This window comes from Diabrotica undecimpunctata, chromosome 1 (genome assembly GCF_040954645.1).
Source record: "Diabrotica undecimpunctata isolate CICGRU chromosome 1, icDiaUnde3, whole genome shotgun sequence".
Taxonomy (NCBI): domain Eukaryota; kingdom Metazoa; phylum Arthropoda; class Insecta; order Coleoptera; family Chrysomelidae; genus Diabrotica; species Diabrotica undecimpunctata.
In genome coordinates, this window is record NC_092803.1 from 63631181 (window position 1) to 63652030 (window position 20850).

Sequence of the window (20850 nt, forward strand, 5' to 3'; positions counted from 1 at the left end):
GTTTTCTGTATATTCCAGCAGTCTCCTTAAGCTTTTTATGTAAATTACGGTCGTCGTGCTGTCGTTGTAAATGTTCTAGATCGATACATTGTTGCTTAAGCCATTCATTTTTTGATATTCTTATTTTTACTTTTATTTGCCTGTTAATGTTTTCATACATATTGCTGCCATCTTGTTTATTCTTGTGTCTTCGTCGTTCTTCCAGTAGTAATAGTATATCGTCTGTCATCCATTTTTGCCTCTTGTTATTTCGTTTGTACCCTAAGTTGTTTTTCATGATGTCTGTTACAGCACTTGTAATCGTATTCCATGTTGGTGTTAGATCTTCGGCAATGTTTGTCGTCAATATTTGAATTTGTGCGTTTATTTCATTGCTTATTTCTGCTTGTATCATTGGGTCTTTCAGTTTGTCCAGTGCTATATGTTGTTGAGTTTCAGGCTTGTTCTTGCATGAAAGAGCGATCTTTATGACGGCCACTAATAGTACGTGGTCAGAAGGGACATCTGCTCCAGGGTATGTGCAAGCTCTTTTGACAGTTGTGCTGAATCTACCGTTGATAAGAATGAAGTCTATTTGATTTCTTATTATGTTCTGAGCTCTATCGGCTGGAGATTTTCAAGTATAAAGGCGACGGGGGTGGAGTTGGAACCATGTGTTGGTAACTCTCATGTTTTCTTCTTGACAAAATTGTATAAGTCGGTCGCCCCTTTCGTTCCTTGTTCCAAGACCATAGGGTCCAACTACGTCTTCAAAGCTGCCCTTCCCTATTTTGGAATTAAAATCTCCCATAATTATGTTGACATCATGTTTCTTTGTCAATTTAAGTAGTTCTTTGATTTCACTATAAAAGTTTTCCACTACTTCATCTGATGCGTCTGTAGTTGGTGCATAAACCTGTATGATGTTGAGATTATTTGGCTTCGCTTCAAGTTTTACTAAGGCTGTGCGGTCGGAATATGGTACAAACTCTGTGACAGCTCTCACCAATCTTTTAGTTATCATAATCCCGACGCCTTTTCTATGATCGCGGTCATCATTGCCTGAGTAAAAGAATGTTCCGCTTTCTGTAGTGCATTTACCGGATCCAGGCCACCAGGTTTCTGAAATCCCAAGGATATCTAAATCAAATCTGCTCATTTCTTGAGTTAGTTTTGTTATGTTTTGTACAAAATTATGGAATTTGAAAGTGTTTTTTTGTGATAAGAAGTATACACTTCAAAGTTAAATATAAGTCTCATATCATATTATATTAAGATTAATTGTTAAAAGTCACTGCAACAGTGTGAACGATACGCTACTGAATGCTAAGCTAGGAAGTCAATGAGCAATTTATCTCTCTCTATATTATGACAACGTCGATTTACTATTCCTTTCTACCGGTTCTAGAATGCGATGTTGTTATGTACGACTTTTACAAAATATATTATCGTACTTTAGATGTTTTCTATATATAAGTATTGTATATAAATATAATATCATACATAAATATTGATGATACTAAATAAATTTTATTATATACCTTAACAAATACAAAACGATCATTAATATGATAATTTTGCTGCATGTCAATGATTAAATGATAAATTTCTAGAATATCTATCATTACAAACTGGCAACGATGTTGTTGGTTTATCGCATTCACAGTTCGGAGAATTTACTACCTACAAATTTGATTCTCAAGTATAACCAATAATAGTTAATCGCCACTGCCAATGTACTGAGAATGAAATTGTTTTCATAACCCTCAGAAAGTTTGGAAATTGACGACAACATTACGCAGTTCTATATTAATAGTGTGTAAGTAAATAAGTGCAGTTTTGTGAAGCAGAGGTAAAAAGTTGATAGACATGGTGTTAAGGGACACGAGTCAATCAAGATATTTACCTGATACATTACAAAATCAGGAATCGGATATAGTACATTCTTCACCAGCTCCCTCAGTTGATCCCGAATTCATGGACATTTTTATACATTTAGTGAGAGTGATACAAACTATATTCCTGACAGAGATTCTGATATTGAAGAATCACACCCAATACCAACAGCTAAGGCTTATTCGTCTATAGAAGTGAGCCATTAATGGCCTTTCTAATATACTGATATTAGAAAGGCCATTAATGTAAGTGGAAGACTGCATCCAGAGCTCAAGTCAAACAAACAATGATATTTATGCTTATAGAATTTCATCAATCCATTCCAAGGCAGAAATAATTATCAAACCATTTTCTAGAAAAGTGAGAAAAAATAGAAAAGAATGTCTGCATAGCGGTAAAGAATTTATGACTGCAAAACGCAAGAAAGTAAAAGCAAGAAAAATGCTAGAGTTGAAAGCATGTCGAAATAAGTGTTATCTGAAATTGACTTCAGAAATTCGAAGTTAATTTTTCCAAGAATACTGGAGTTTAGGCTCTTATGATAGAAGAGTTACCTACATTGCAGCTCTCATCAATAGTGCTCTAAAAAAACTATTCGTTCGAGAAGTTTGGACATTCTCAAAAAACGTGAAGTGACACATCAATATTTTTTTGAAATAAGTGGAAGAAGAATTCCTGTATGCAAAAAGCATGTTTTTGTTCAACTATAAATAAGAAACCAATATTTATACGTACTGTTATAAGCAAAACAAACTCAAGTGTATCAGGCATTTCACGCTCTGACGCAAGAGGACACAACCCACTACCACATATGTACAAAGACGCCAGAAGAGATGAAAGGTGTTAAATATCATATACTTTCATTCCCATCATACGAAAGTCATTATACTAGACGTACTAACGACAATAAATACTTGCAATCTCATCTTAACCTATGAATTATATACGATCTACACTGCCAAGACAAGGAAAATCCAGTTAATCGAAACATTTATAAGAAAACTTTCCGATCACTAAACTTATCATTTAAAAAACCTAATCAGGATACATGCTACACATGCGATTTATTGAACATAAAAATAAAGACGGCAGTTAGTGATCCGGACAAAGCTGCCCTTACAGTTCAACGCGAAGAGCATCACTCCAGTGCAGATAAGGCATATAATATGAAAAAATTTGACAAAGAAGAATCAAAAACAAGTTACAAAAAAGCATGTTATACGTTTGACCTACAGCAATGTTTACCAACATATTTTCTTGGATCTTGCGTTGTGTTTCATAAAAGGCAGTTGTGGACATACAATCTCACTATTCATGATGGAGCTTCAGGGAAATCCAAACATTACATGTGGAACCAATGCATAGCTCGTCGTGGAGGAAATGAAATAGCGTCATGCCTATATCACTTCTTAAAAAATCATCTATCACCCTCAGTAAAGTTTGTAACGTTTTATTTCGATACCTGTGGTGGTCAGAACAAAAATTCTCATGTGTCGGCGATGTTTTTAAAATTTATAGAGAAATCCACCACTTTACAGATTATAAACCATAAGTTTTTAATTCCTGGGCACACACATATGGAGTGTGATATAGACCACGCCCTAATAGAAAAACAAAAGAAAAAAAGTGAAATTACAATATACCATCCACATGACTGGTTTCTGCTTGTTCGATCCACGGGGAGAAAGAACAAATTTGAGGTGTGTGAAATGAAGCAAGAAAAATTTTATGACTTTTCCAAACTCTTCAATGACCAGCTAGTTAAGACGAAAAAGAATGAAAATGGTTTGGCATTCAAGTGGCATGATGTAAAGTGGTTGCAATATGATGTTAAAGAGCCAAGGAAAATCAAATATAGGAAAAACCTGACTAATGATACTTTGATGTGATCAACTTTAGACGTCGTGGAAAATTAAGTATATCTAAAGAGAAAAAGAGAGATTAAATGTCACTTATTAATTTGATACCGCTTATTTTCCCCGAATTTTATAATAATATATTGACATGTGACAATATTGCAGATGAAGACCCTGATCTTCAAGATGAAACAGATGAACTTTAGTGACGTGTGCGTGTGTGTTTTAGTTTTATAATGTAATTTAGTTTATCCACTTATTTCAACTATATGTAAGTGCCTATAACTTTCAAATTTTTATAATGTTTTGCTTCTAAATGGTTTTTAATAGTTGTATATTTCTTGATTTAGTGTTTTATTACCAAGCTATATAATACAACTTTGACCGGTAGAAAAGTCACAAGTCACAAAAATACCTACAATATTAAAATTTATCGAGGTTTCATACTAGAGTTTCACAAAAATACATAAATTAATAACAATCCGCAACATTTAAAGATCATAGACAAAAAAATCGATTTAAGAAAAAATAAAAAAAAAAAACTTTAAAGGTCTCTCCTGTAAAAGTTGCATTTTGGACTTGTGTCTATTGTACCGCCCTCCATAGAAATTACTAGATATAAAGTAATTTATGTTTTATTCCGAACGAGAAGTCTCAAAATAACATAAAATTCAAATGTATAACTTAGAAAAAATATTTTCTGGGTTGAAATAAACTTGAATCATTTATCAAAACATCTTTTACATACCTTGTCATTGTTGAGCCGCTTCCTACGCTTCTAGTGTATTTATGTTTACCTAAGTTGGTGGAAGTTCTATCATTGTTATTCTCTTCCAGTATAAATTTGCATTACTAACGACTTAGCACATATTTTGGGACAATAATTGTAATTTCGTCTCTAAGTTATGCGCTACCCTCCGGGGGTGGTTTATTATATGCAAGAAGTCGACTTTATCAATGAATATTTGTTGTTTAGTTCTCACAGCCGGTATATGCATACAGAGATACGAATTAGAGAAGTAGGTAACTCGATTGTGGTCGAAGTAATTGGTAAACTATAAACACATGATGTCCATAAAAATGTTAGTTACAAAAAAAGAAAATACAAAATCTGGAACTAATTATATTTATTATGCCGATTTAACTTAAATCACCTTATCGAAAAATCTTAAATCGCTATAGCTGAAAGATATCTCTTAAACTGATTTCGCAACTGCTAATAAACCTCGGAGATAAACTGATACTAGATAATAAAGATATTGAGCAAATATACTCTTAAAAATACCTTGGAGTATGGATCACAAAAGATACTGATCAAACAAAAAAAACTAGACGCAGTATAGGAGTTTCATGGTCAACTTTTATAGGTACTAATAACTTTTTTTTTAAATATACAAAACGGAATATGCAAAAAGCTAGATATATAAAGATTAATAAATCAAATCTCAACAAGATTGGTCTTCTTAAACATCAAAATAAAAGCAAGATATATCCTACATTTTGTTCAAGTGTACGCCCCTACTACAGGACATCCAGACAAAGAAGTACAAATGTTCTACGATCAAATATCCTGTGCAATCAAGAAAAATCCTGGCTACTTCTTAATAAGTGGTGGCGATTTTAATGCCAAAATAGGCACTAAGAAAAACTCCTCTGAACCGAAGGCAAAAATGATAAGAGGTAAACAACTGATATTTTCTCTTTTTGAAAACAATCTCTAACAAATGAACAGCTTTTTTAAATTGGGCATGGAAAAAACCACAGAAAATGGGCATGGGAAAGCCGTGATAAAAATACAAGGAATGAAATCAAATATTTCTTAACAGACAAAAAAAGAATCAATTAAAGACGTAAATGTGTTAAATAATTTAATACAAGCAATGACAAGAAAAACTAAAAATAATAAATAAGAAACAACCAAAGAAATGAACAAAACCAAATAATATCTGCAAGTTCAAAAAATATATTGATAATTCATTGAAAGACACAACAACAGACATCGATATTTTGGATATTTTGAACAAATAAATAGTCAACACAATGCAGTAGGCTTAAACTAAATATTGTCCAATAAACAAAAAGGATGAAAAACAAAGTCAACTTACGAAAACCCTTATAAACCAAAGGCTTCAGATGAAAGAATATAACAGTATAAGCAAAGACACGCTAAATAAAATACATAAAACGATCACAAAGGCAATAAGAAAAATAGAGCAAAATAAGAACATGAAAGATTTAAGAATGAGCCTGCAAAAGGGTAAAATAGAAATTAACAAACTAAGAAACAGAGCTGGAGAAGAAAGTACGGACAAAGATGAATATTAGTAATCATCGAAGACTTCTACACAGAGCTACATAGATCAAGAGAAAAAGATAACAATACGCAATCTCCAATTACAGTAAAAACTAATGTACTAAGGATGAGATTTAATGCCCGATATAACAAAATCGGAAATCAAAGTAGCTCTGAAGAAAATCAACAATAACCGAACCCCAGAGAAAGATGGAATAGTGTCAGAAGTATTAAAAATTATAGCAGATCTATTACTTGAAAAAATTAAACTACCTTTTAATATCTGTCTTCACAACACCAATTTTCCAATAGATTGGAACAACGCTACTAATATTATATTTCATTAAGCTGGAGACAAAGCAAATTTAGAGAATTACAGACCGATTAGCCTCCTCAGCCATATATATATATATATATATATATATATATATATATATATATATATATAAATATATATATATATATATATATAATTTATAATATATATATATATATATATATATATATAATTTGTTTACGCAAATAATAGCTAAAAGAATGGAAAAAATGTCAATAGACTTATCAACCAAGAGAACAGGCAGGATTCCTACAAAAATTACGGAACTGATGACCATCTAAAAAGCATAAATAGTGCTAGTATTTGTTGATTGTCACAAAGCCTTTGACACAATTGACCTAAGTAAAATACTACAGGCGCTTAAAGAATGCAGGCCAGACTATAGTATACAAAATTATTCTACAATATATATCTATAGGCAACAAACACTGTCAAATTACATACTAATAGTAATCGCATAAAAATAGAGCTGGGGCTTAAACAAGGAGACCCCATGTCACCTAAACTTTTTAATAGTGTGCTAGAACATGCTTTTAAGAATATGGATTGGCTGACAAAGGAAATAAAAGTAGATGGAGAATATCTAAACAACTTACGTGTTGCCGATGATATTGCCATAGTAACTGAGGACTTAGGAATGGCAAAAGAGACGGTACAGGAACTCGTTACTCGTTACTCAGAACTGGTTACACAAAATGTAAGTTTAAAAAAAAACATCTCGAAAACAAAAATAATGACAAATTTAATACTCAACCAGAAACTCGTAGATAAATATAAATACCGAGGACATGAAATTATGATTGGCTGGGATGATCAAACCCATGAACTAAAGAGAAGTATCGGTCTTGTGTGGGCAGCATATGGAAGACTAAGGGAAACTTTTAAAAGTGAGATGCCCACATGCCTGAACAGAAAAGTATTTGATCAATGCGTCCTCCCAGTGTTAACATCTTCTTCTTCTTAAAGAGCCTATCCGTTCCGGATGTTGGCGATCATCACGGCTATCTTTACTTTATTTATTGCAGCGCGGAACAGTTCAGTGGTAGTCGTGTTATACCACTTTCGTAAATTTTGAAGCCAGGAAATGCGTCTTCTTCCCGGTCCGCTCTTACCATTTACTTTCCCTTGGAGAATCAGCTGGAGAAGGCGTAACGTCCTTGATTTCTCATTACATGTCCTAGATATTCCAACTTTTTAGTTTTCACGGTGATGAGAATTTCACATTCTTTCCCCATTCTACGCAGGACCTCCACATTAGTAACTCTGTCAACCCAGGATATACGTAAGATGCGCCTATAACACCACATTTCGACCATCTACACGATGGGCTGACGATTTAAGAAGAAAAAAAACAACTGGGTGATAGTGGCGCAAGATAAACGGGGTTGGAAACACGAGGAAGAGGCCTATATTCAGCAGTGGACTTTTGAGGATGGATGATGACAAATATATAAATAAGTGTATCAACTGTTATTCAGAAATGGGACTGGAAAAATTTGGCGTTGTTTCGTATAAATGTACTAATACAGAGATGTTTGAATGTGAATCAAGATATGTATAAATGCTTTATTGACTTACGAAAATAGTTTTTAAGGTTAAACATTGCAAACAGAATGACTAATTATACATTTATACTGGAAATGAAAAGAAAAAATAAAAATCTACCTATATAAAAGGCTACAATGATAGTGAGAGGTCATGCTGTCACTGTCAAGTCGCGTCGCCATCTAGGAAAGAAATATAAACTTCTTCTTCTTCAAGTGCCATCTCCGCGCCGGTGGTCGGCTATCATCATAGCTATTCGGACTTTTGAGACGGCTGCTCTGAAAAGTTCATTTGATGTACATTCGTACCACTCTCTCAGGTTGCGCAGCCATGACATTCTACGCCTCCCTATGCTTCTCTTTATATATAAACTACCATAATATTTCAATCATATTTTGTTCTTGAAACGAAACGTTTAATTATTAATACTGTAATAATTAAGTATATATTATAATTAATAATCAATTATAATAATATTTTTAAGTTAGAATTTATTATAAAACATTGTTTACGGTATTTTAGATTTAAAACACAGCGTCATCTAGGAAAGAAAATCTGAACTACTCAAATCCGAAATTTCATTCATATTTTATTCTTGAAATGATACGTTCAATTAAAAATACTAACATTATTAATTAAAATTGAAAATAATGTTTAATGTTATTTTATATGTAGAGTTGTAAGTTGCCATGTTATCAAATCCACAAATCCAACTTTTAACGGGTTTTTACTTAGATATTTAGTGGCTTTAAACATGTATACCTAGACACTGATGATGGAATATGGATTCCGAAAACGTTGTCTTTATGACATAGTCCGATTGGGTTTTTAATTATATACCTTTTATAAAGGATTTTAATAAATTTTTTGTGATACATGGTATACAGCCAGCTACAGATAGTTTCCTTGTGGATTTTGATTCTTCTATTCTTGTCCAAGGCTAGTAAATAGAAGTATATTTAACTCAAATGTTTATTATCTGATTTTTTGTTAATACAATTATCACACTCTGCTATGGAAGTCATCTCTATAAAGATTTTCTTACTATAGTTACTTTTAACACCTAAGATTTTTAATGAACTATAATCCATAGTGGGATTATGATTATGTACATGTGTGGCAAGAGTGTATCTTTCTGGGTATAATCCACATTCACTTTTGTGGAGGTAATCCGATATTTTATAGATCTTGAACTTTGTCCTATACAATATTGAACGAATTTAAAACGGAACATACGAAATCAATGTATTTCGGCTCAACTCCGCTCTAGGTGGTTGGCCAACAAAAGGTTGTCAAATAACTATATTATAAAAATCCAATACTTCAGCGGGCTGCTGGATTATGAACTCATTCAAGAACAAGTCAAAACTCCACCCAAATAGGTTATCTAGAATCATTGTGAAAACTAGACTACACAAGCAGTTATTATGCTGTCAAACCACCTATCGCTTAGTTATAGTCCAAGAGATAGAGCCGAAATTTTGAACTGATCAGTAATATGACATTTCTCTATTGGAATATATTCATTGTAACTGGGTTAAGACTTTGCCTTACAGGCCGACGCCCCTCGTGGTACAGGGGGTGGCTATACAGGGATGAAGTTGTCATTTTTTTTTCGGAAAAATTAACAATCGATAATATGGCTGAAAATTTGCCCAGAGTAAGATCTTGGTATAACTAGGGTTGGTACAGAGAGCCGTAAAACGGGGTCAAATGTACCACTTGCCTGGGCATTTTAGGTCTCGGTAACAATTTTCAAACTGATTTTATTATATTTTTATACTGATTGATTTGAAAATTTGTATGCTGACTTCTATTTTACTATTCTGAGAAGCCTCAAGTAGAGTTTTCCTCAAAATTTTCCAAAAAAATTTCCGTAAATGAAAATTTTCGTAATTTTTTGAGGTAAAATCTAATTTGCAGAATCCTTTCGATTCTCTGTAAGTTACACCATGATTTTTTTCCAAAAATTTTCAAACGATTTTTCCGATAAGAAAAAAAAACTCGTCATCGTCTGAATCTTTTATAGAATATTTTGTAGTTTTAAAATGATATTATGATAATGTTTTTTTTTTAACTAAAGTCATATTTACTTTACAAATCACATTTTTTTCTTAAATATAAATATTTTACGAATTAATTTTTAATTGAATAAATGTTTGATGTTTTATTAAATTAAAGTAATTTTATAATGTTAACTATTAAATATTTTTGGTATAACAAATAGTAATTTTACTTATTTTTTATTACAATAAAAAGGTATTTAAATTTATATTGCATAGATAATGGTTGTTCAGATATAAGAAAAATTTGATTTATTATTACATTAATAATCAAATACAAAATATATTATTTCTATTTATCAATAGGTAAAATTCAATTTGTAGAATTCCTTTAACATTTTACAAATAATTATTAATAAAAATCAATTTAATAGTGGAATTATCAATTTTTAAGTTTTGAAATTTACTTTGTAGATATTTTCAATATTTTTTTTAACTTTCAAATTGATTGAATTTTTTTTTCATTAGTTAATTAATTATAATTTTACCAATTCTGTTTGGACATTAATTTTGCATCACTATTATTTTAAAATATTAAAATATTAAAATATAAAAATATTAAAATATTAAAATTTTAAAATATTAAAATATTAAAATAATAATGATGCGCGTTCCATTTAGATCAGTAATTCTAGACGCATGCGCTAAATGTAATAAGTATCAAGATGCTTTTATCCAACTTGGTGAAACTGACTTCGATTGTAATGAAGTTTTTGAAACCTTAGAAACTTTCATATGTCACTTATATGGAACAGGACTGACGAGAACAATTCCAAAAAGAAAAGTAAACGATGTCAGATTTTCACTATTTAACCGGCAGTATAAGTTGCATGATGTGAACGAGCCTTTTAAAAAAAAAACCAAAAAATTTCGATGCTTCAAGCTTACCACCATGTCAAGATGAATTACACCAACATCTACTGCGAGCTCATTATATTTCAAATATTTGGACAAATGCTCATAAAAATGTACCAACAGAATTGATTGTTGAAGAACATGGTTGGGAGTTTGAAGATGAAACATATAAATTCAAATGGTTTAGTGGACCTCAGATGCCAGAATCAGTTCGACAAGTAGTGATTGAAAATGAAGCAGATAATGAATGTGATATTTTTATGAAAAATGACGAAATTTTTAAAGTTTTTCTAAATTTTTTTTTCTTATCGGAAAAATCGTTTGAAAATTTTTGGAAAAAAATCATGGTATAATTGACAGAAAATCGAAAGGATTCTACAAATTAGATTTTACCTCAAAAAATTACGAAAATTTTCTTGGAAAATTTTGAGGAAAACTCTACTTGACGCTTTTCAGAATAGTAACAGAAGTAAGCATACAAATTTTCAAATCAATCGGTATAAAAATATCATAATAAAATCAGTTTGAAAATTGTTACCGAGACCTAAAATGCGCAGGCAAGTGGTACATTTGGCCCCGTTTTATGGCTCTCTGTACCAACCCAGCTGTCCGCTCTTTTGATTTAGAGTTTTTAGGGGCTAAATAATGAGCCGTGAAAATGGCGGACATATTACTTATCGTTAATTTTTCCCCAAAAAATTGCAACTTCACCCCTGTCCGCCACCCCTTATGTATCCACTCTCGCGTCCGCCCTTTGGGATTTCGACTAGTTATACCAAGATCTTAGCAAATTTTCAGCCATATTATCAATCGTTATTTTTCCGAAAAAAATGACAACTTCATCCCTGTATAGCCACCCCCTGTACCACGAGGGGCGTCCGCCTGTAAGGCAAAGTCTTACATAGAGAAATGTCATATTACTAATCAGTTCAAAATTTCGGCTCTATCTCTCCGACTATTAGGCAAGCTCCTCTTTCCTTTAAAGGAGACAGATAGTTGAACGATATTTTATACAATGTCTATCACCGGGTATGGATTTATTTGTGTCCAAGTTTTATATTGGTCCACTATTTCAAATGCAGTTCAAACAGACATATATTAAATTGTATGTTCCGTTTTAAATTCGTTCAATCTGTATATTCTTTATTACAATCTGTACAAGGGATACTGATATTGGTTGTTATTTCTTTAGGATGTCTATCCTTCAATTTAAATTTCAACACTTTATATTACATATAAAACTGTTTTATTTAAAATTTTTACATTTGTAACATATTTAAATATTCTGGTTAAAGCGTATAAAAAAGAATAATTGTTTCCCTCCTTTGAAATTAAATGTGAGTCAGCTATTATCAACTAATTTTTTTTCCTATATATATATAAATATATATATATATATATATATATATATATATATATATATATATATATATATATATATATATATATATTAATATATATATATATATATACATTATATATATATATATATATATATATATATATATATATATATATATATATATATAAGAAACTTTAAGAAAAAAATTCGATTCTCCTGCGGTTTATGCCATAATTTGAGTAAAATTTCTTCAGAGAATTACTTTTATTTCGCAATTCACCTCCTATAAGAAACCCAATAACATATGCCGGCCGACCTTTGATAAAAGCTAATTGAAGACATGAGAAAATTATAATTTCCCTAGACTGTAATGATCGTGAGGTGCGGCGTCCTAGGTCGAAAATAAAATATCCCGATAATGTCTACAGGACATGACAAGAATGAATTTGATATTCTCATGCCGCATTTTAAATATTTTCTATCTTGAATCACATTATTCTCTACATTAATACCTAAAGATAAACATCTCGTTGGTTTTTACTATTTTGTTTTGTCACGGACTGAAAAGTGTACAGTTGACGAGGTGAGATGTTAATCGTACACGGTAATACTTTACAAACAACTATTGATTTCTATACAGATGTATATTATCTACTCCCATATTTTAATATGAAAATTATGATTAAAAAAAAATCCGTTGAAGGTATTTTATTAAACTAACAAAAAGGAAGACATTATTAACTTTTATAGTAGTTTATACATAGAATGAAATACGATTCAGGACTTTATATATTTAATATATTATTTTAATTATAATATATAATGTATTAAGTATTTTAAATATTATATATTTAATAAATATTTATCGGAAGTGGTCTAGTATTGACATATTTAATTTAAGTCAAAAGACTATTCCACTTTTAGAAAAGAAAAGACGGCGCGGCGATGAGACACAAAGAGAGATAGAGAGAATAAGAGAATATATGTAATATGTTTGATTTTGTTCTTAACAGAGAAAATTAGTATATGTTCTCGATTTTCTGTTAACAAAGTAAAGAGTCAATTACTTCGTAATATCAACCTGTTATTTTGAATTTGTGTTAATTCATAAGAAGTTTTCAGTCTATTGTTATTAAATTCATGTATTGTAATTCACTTCAACTTAGTGAGAATCTTGTTTTAATGTTTGTGTGCTGTTTTGTTCTAGTTTGGGTTCATTAATATAATTTCCTGACAAACTTTATCACTCAAGAAAGTTCCAAAAGATTTAATTGTTTTATTTTATTCTCATATTGTAATAATAAATAAGACAGTTTGTGTGACGGCTCTTTAGATATAGTAACAAATGAATTTTGATAACGAATCATTTCTGATGAAAATAAAAACTAAAATATGATATCCTTCAATTATATGCGCTTCGTGTGTCTGTCCTCTTCTCCGGTAATTGGTAAAAGAAGAACGATTTTTTATGCAACACATACACATAAAAATAATGTGGGCGGAATTATGATCCTGGTATTATTTCCGAGAAAACTAGAAAAAGTATGACAGCTAGCAAAAATTTTGCTTCATTCATCATTTTCGACTCTCGAGTTAAAATTTGTAATCGAAGAATTTTCTTTTTGTCAGACACAATCTTATACGAGTAAAAATGCATATTTGGGTCCATAAGAATTATTTTAAAAGTTAGTATTGGGGCCCATCATTACTAACTTATACAGTGATGAGTGTCTTACTGCCCGGCTTTTTAACGTAATAGATAGAAAACATAGGTACCTTGTGAAATAAAAAGAGATGAAACTCGTAGAGGTGGAAAATAATCGGTAGAAACCTATAATTTACATTACATTACATTACCACTATCGATAGTCTCACACCTTTGGACGTTAGCTTCGAGCTAAATCACCTCGGTCATAATTATTAGGTGTAACGTCGTTTGTGTGACGTAATTTTTATTTTTAATTTGGCATAAAGTAAAAACTGATTGACCACAATAAAGCAAAAATGTGAATAAAATAATTTAATTAATAGTGATTAGTTAATCTAAAGTTTTAAATTATTAATCAAGAATAATTTCTACTATGATTTGAGGAGTTTTATACACCCTTGTCACAGAATAATTATCAATCCTTCGTTGCTTACACAGACGTCGCAGACGATTAGAGTTCAAAACCCACATTGTGGTTTTCTTTGTTTTTTAATAATTTGAAATTATGCAGTTTTGCTTTGAATCACTAAACATTTATGTTACTCGTTACTAGTATTAGAAGTGTTTAAAGTTAAACATAAATATCTTATTAAAAAAACAGTATCGTTGTACTTCGAAAATAAAGTAAAAATTCTTCAAAATTAAAAGAACGTTTAAAAAATGTTTAAATAAGTAAAAATTCTACAAAAATAAACTGTACAGAGGACAGAGAACTGTAAATCTACCTGTACAGAGGAATTGATATTAACACTGAGATTCACCGGATTATTTTGCATTCACAACTGAAGACTGTTAAACTGGAATTGAATTTGAATTATTTTGTATTTCCATTTTATAACATTGGAATAAGAATAAATTGTAAATAATCAGATTTTCGAAAACTTGTTACCTAATATGTATCATATTTTCTATTATTTTTTGATTGAATAAAACAAAAATTTTATCCTTGGTGTGAATTGAACCCCAACCTTCTTGTCAATAGACCACTTCTCTAACTATTACACCAATTCTACATACAATAATTGTTTTCGGAGGGAACATACCTACCTTTAGTTCAGTCAAATATTTCACTTGAGTTATTTTTATTATTAACTAACTGAAAGATTTATAATTTAAAATCGCTACTAATTAATGTTTTTTACTATAATATATCTTAATTCGATCATTTATTCTAACATCAGAAATTATTAAAATAAAATATTTTCGAGGTCGTCCGTATAATTATGACTGAAGTCAAATAGCCACGTCGAAAACTAGTTTATCTCGTACTATCTCACAACTTAATCTATCTTCTATCCTTTCCGCTATTTTGCCGGGTGGTAAGACACTCATCACTGTATTAACAACAGTGGTTTACTTGTTTAATTGTCAGATTGCACACCTGTATTTTTAATTTACTTATTTAGTCTGTTTAACATTTATAACCGAATGGGGGCTTTTTTTAGTTATTTTTTGTACAGGTTTATGAATTGCAATAATCAAAAATTTTGCATGTACTGAGGAAATTAAAAAGGTGTCATGTTATTAGTGGTTTTATTCTCTTTCTTATTGTAATAAGATTATTTTATATTTATTTTTTTTTATTTAAATTAACGTGCATGTGACATCTATAGTTATTAGGACGAGTTACGATTTACATGGTAATATCATATAACAAAATAATGTAGTTTACATTTAACATAAAAAGAAAATAATAAAAACTGGTTGCTCTGTGCTATTTAGGACCTCTTTAAAGATAGTACTGATATCGGGCTGTTGGCGTATTTTGGCATAAAAAGTTATTCGGAGCTAAGATTCGGAGAGTCGTATTACAGTGCCGACATTTTTGTTGTGGATATGATGTCATCAGGTAGTCATGAGTTAGACGGGTATGTCCTATACGCAATTTTCTTATGATTGCTATAGTTGGAGATAAACTGGGATAGGTAAGTAGGTTAACTGAGGGTTTAATTTAATGCGGCGCTGAAGTAACTTTATTCCAATGAATCTGCAAGGTGGATAGATTAAGCTTCTTCAGTCTAGCTTTGAGATCGTTGCAAATTTGTATATTGATAACGGTGACTGTGGATGGTTCTGCTTTTTTGGCAAGGTAATCAGCTTTTTCGTTACCACTAATACCGACATGGGATGGTACCCATATCAGAGTGGCAGTTGTATTTTGGTTTATAAGAAGCTAATATCTATCATAAATATCTTGGACCATAGAATGGTTGGTGAATATAGCATTAATGAAGTGTATAGAGGAAAGTGAATCAGAGCATATGGCCATGTATGTATTTGGATACTGTTGGGCATATTTGAAAGCATGTGAGATAGCTAGTAGTTCACCAGTGTGGATACTATACCAAGGAGAAATTTTAGAGAGTTCGATAGGCTGTTGTACAGTGGTTACAAAATATCCAACAACGCTTTTAGTCTTTGACGCGTCAGTGTAAAGAACTAGGTTATATTTATTTTGTTTATAAGTTCTAGAAAGAGAATTCTTAATTTACTAATACTGGTATCTTAATTGTTTAATTTTCTGAGGGAAATATCATGATGTGGGAGTATGTTGGTCCAATAGGCAATATTGAAGAATGGTAGAGTTCTGGATTCAGACAAATTTATATCTTTCAGTAACGACTGTAGAAGACTAGAAATAGGATGTATAATTAAGTTACATGTAGGGTTGTTATGGGGTTGATGAGATGATGTAATTAAATGATATACTAGATTGGATGGATTGGAAGAAATTGCAGCAGCATAGGAGAGGAGAACCTCCTATATGTTAAGCCATATACGAGGTTCATTAGCTTTACAGTAAAGATTTTTTGTCGGACTAGAACGAAATGCTCCAAGACATAGACAAATAGCCGTGTTGTGTACTGTATTTAGTGAATTTAGTGATTAGTGATTTAGTTTCAGACATATAGATGAAACATTCATAGTCGAGCTTGGAGCGGATTAGTGATCTGTAATGTTTCAGTAACGTAGTTTCTTCCACGCCCCAATGATTATTTGAGAGTGTTTTGATTATATTTAACCTTTTTAAACAAACTTTTTTAAGTTCCTGTATGTGTTGTTTTCAGGTTAATCTTGAATCAAATATCAGCCTTAATATTTTGCAATTATCAACAACCGGTAATTTAAAGTTGTTGATAGTGATTTCAGGATTTTATTCTTCTGCTAAATTTAATAACTTTGAATTTAGAGTGGGAGAGGGTAAGTCTTAGAGAAGCTACTCTGTTTTGTAGCTCATTTACTCCTAATTATACTAGTAGTTGCGTTGGATTTACCATGATAGTACCTTATTAGGTAATCGGCATACAATACGCACTTGATTGGTGAAGTTATATTTTCACTTCACTTGCTAATCAAAAGAATGAATAAGGATGTGCTTAAAACTGAACCTTAATGAACTCCATCATGCTGGATGTGTGGAGAAGACAGAAAGTTATTGACAGAGACCCTGAACGATCTAGATGTTAAAAAGTTTTTGATAAATGCGTATATGTTGCCAGTAATGTTACATTCAGAAAGTTTCTCAAGGATTGCGTTTCTAGAGATGTTATCAAATCCGCCTTCTATATCTTGCTTGCAATTAATTGAGTTGGCAATATGGGTTTGGGGTATTAGCAGAGTATCTCTTGTGAAGTTTTTTTTTGGTAGCCAGATTGTTCATTTGGAATAATCTTGTGTTTCTCAAAATACTATAAAATACGTTTGTTGATCATTTTTTCGATTAGCTTACACATAGTCCATACGAGGGAGATGGGCCTGTAATATTGTGGAAAGATAGTTGGCTGATTGGCTTGAGTATTGGTATAACAATAGATTTACTCCACTGAGATGAAAATTTATGGGAACTCCAGATTATATTATATAAATTAAGGAGTTTATTAAGACCATAATTAGACAAATGCTTTAGGAATTCATAAGGAATATCATCAGACCCAGCTGCGGTGTTTCTACTAAGTTCATGTGAAGTGATCTATATACCATTTGAAATTAAACGAGTAATTTTATTATTAGTTTTGTGACCTTGAATTTGTCGTATTTTATTCCAAAGTTAACTAGGATTGGAATTTTCGTTAATGGATGATACGTAATCTTGTCAGGATGATTTTTTACTTTTTTTTAACTACGTGTTTGGCTTTGGCTTTAAATTTTATATAATTTATTAGATTTTCAAGGCTTCTATTTTTTTGGTTCTTATTTAAGCTTTTTTGGATACACGAATCGCCTCTTCAGAAAGATCCAGAGGAAATATTAAAATAAGTATCAGATTCTGTGTTAAGAAGACAAGAGTTTGTGCAGTTAATAATATTTTCAACTACTTTTCCCCGTCCAAATGTTGATTGAGAACCCCACACACTGTTATATGCATTGAAGTCTCCTGTGAGTATAAACGGATGAGGAAGTTGGAATATAAGTTTTAGAAGCTCTTCTTCTATTAGAGAATGGTTTGGGGGAATACATATGGAGCAGATGGTAAGTTTATTAGGGCAATATGTAGTTATGGCAATGGTCTCAAGATTCGTTATTAAAGGTAGCATTGTTGAGAAGATTTCGCTGGACGCAAATATTGATGCACCTCCACTATCTCTTATGCAGTTCGTCCTAATAAAGTGGTATTCTTCAAATGATTTAGGATGAGGAATATTAGTTAGAGTAAAATTAGTCTCTTGGAGACAAAGAAAATCTGGATGGTAAATTAATGTAAGATATTGTATGTGTTCAAGGCGCGGACAGTATCCGTTGCAGTTCCATAGTGAATTTAAAAATTAATTTAGTTAGTAAAAAGAATATACCTTCTACTAATTACGTAATTTTTAAAACATATCATTAAAGTTTGTCCAAAGTAATAAAGATCCTATAATTTGTATTGTCATATGAGATTACAATTGAAGTATTTAACTCAAAGTATTCTTTATCTGGTATCACAAAGACTGAGCGTCGAAAACTGAAGATGTGAGCACATTCGTCTTCTGGTGAACTACATCGGATAATCGAGATAGAGGAAGCAAATTGTAGTCCAAGTTCATTTTTAAAGTTGCTTGCTCTACGAGTGCATTCGGGATCGAAGGACACACTTTAGAAAGTAGTATCCTCTTTACAGTTGTAATAAGTCTGGGAATAGATATTATTGAATTTCTAACAAAAATAGTCGATTTATTTTTTAGAAGATTATCTACTACGGATACGGAAGAAAGATATATGCATATACGCTGGTTAGAAATACGTGAAGCAAAGGTTATTTCTTTAGGGGTAACAATTTCGTCAATTGCCTTTATGCAATCAAATAGCACTACATCTGGGATAGTGTTCATAACAATGTCTTGAGTTCTACTGTGACATGATGTTGCTGTTATAGATTTTTTCTGTGTTCAGTCGTTGGCTTCTGAAATAGGAATGAATATTAAATTAATACTCCATGATTTTGTCATTTCTAATTCCTGTGGAATACATTTGCTATCGGGTGTATTTGAATTTATTATGTAGCTATTCTACTTAGTGATCATCTTATCCCATGCTCACTGATTTTTGTATCGATAGGTGTGCCAGTTATTTTCTTAATACTATTTTTCCAGTCTCCTAGAAGAGTGGTTGATGTCTTTTTTGGGCGTTTCTGGTTTTGAATTTTTGAAAATAAATTAATCATTCATGTTTCACCGTTTTTTCTTGTCTGTCGTTCGTTTCCTCTTAATTTCTGAATATTTGGTACACACTAACTATATACATATATCACTTTTTTCCACTCTAATACTTCCATTTCCTCTCATTGTCATACACTTATTTGTATTTCGTATCTTTATTTTTATATTCTTTTTCCATCTCCATCAGAATCAAATCTGCTTCGCCTTTTGTTTTAAATTTTCTGTGACAGCAGATAAAATAGCCTGCTGAATTTTGTCCCACTGTTAGTCTATGTGATTTTTAGTAAATTAAAGGTAATCTGGTCTTTCTACCTTCGACGTACATTTTCATATTTTAATTATTCAATATCCAATTATTGTTCCTGGTCCACATTCACATTTATATCAATTAACAGTTCTACACAAATGTCATCTGAAGTTTTCGATGGATTACTAGTTCATTTATAATAGCACTTACAGTTATTTTCGAGCTGACGTTTTGACAAGGCACATGTTCAGTAATATTATTCAATCAACGGTAATATATAAATGACATTTTATGAATTTAAATTAAAATTGAAGAATATAAAATCAAAACAGTTAGACTGGTTTAATTAAAGAGTTATTTTGATTAATAAGTTATTTTCACTGGCTCGTTGGTCTAGGGGTATGATTTCCGCTTAGGGTGCGGGAGGTCCCGGGTTCAAATCCCGGACGAGCCCAAAGTTTTTGTTTTTTATATTTTTATTTTTGTGATATTTATATCCACAAGATAAAGTACAATCATTAATATGATATAATTAACCCCATCCAAACAAATTAATGCTTTATTTATGCTAATATAGAAATTGGTATGAATAGTCTGGACATACAAAACAAGTAGATGATATAGAACTAATGATTAATGATTCCTTTTCAGCCAAAACTTTCTTTTCAAATGTGTTTATTCGCCTAATAGATACTAAAGTAGGGAAAATTGTACTTCTAAATTAAAATCTTATGGTGCTAATTACAATATTATTAGGAAATCGTTTTGCAACGCTGCCACTTCTTACATCTCATTGCATCCGTAAAGTTATTGTGAATTATCGAAAACATTAGAGGAATGTGGACGTATTTAAATAATTATTTTATTTATTACAGAGAAAATTGGAAGACAAACAAATTAGATAAAATAATTAAAACAGCCAGATAATAATATTAATAGATAATGAGAAAACAAATTAGATAAAAAAAATAATATTGATGAATGAATTAAATAAATAATAAAAAAATGATAATATAACCTACAAGCAATTGTCCTTTATATATACACACAACAAAATTTATATGGAACCACCATGTATTTTAAACTAACATTT

At 31.1% G+C, this 20850-nt stretch overlaps 1 non-coding gene across 1 annotated transcript; it reads left to right on the forward strand.

Annotated features, from left to right (window-relative positions):
• Window positions 1–20139: 20139 nt before the first annotated feature.
• On the forward strand, window positions 20140–20211 carry TRNAP-AGG (transfer RNA proline (anticodon AGG)). The gene has a single exon. It is a non-coding gene; the product is annotated as a tRNA-Pro (tRNA).
• Window positions 20212–20850: the final 639 nt, after the last annotated feature.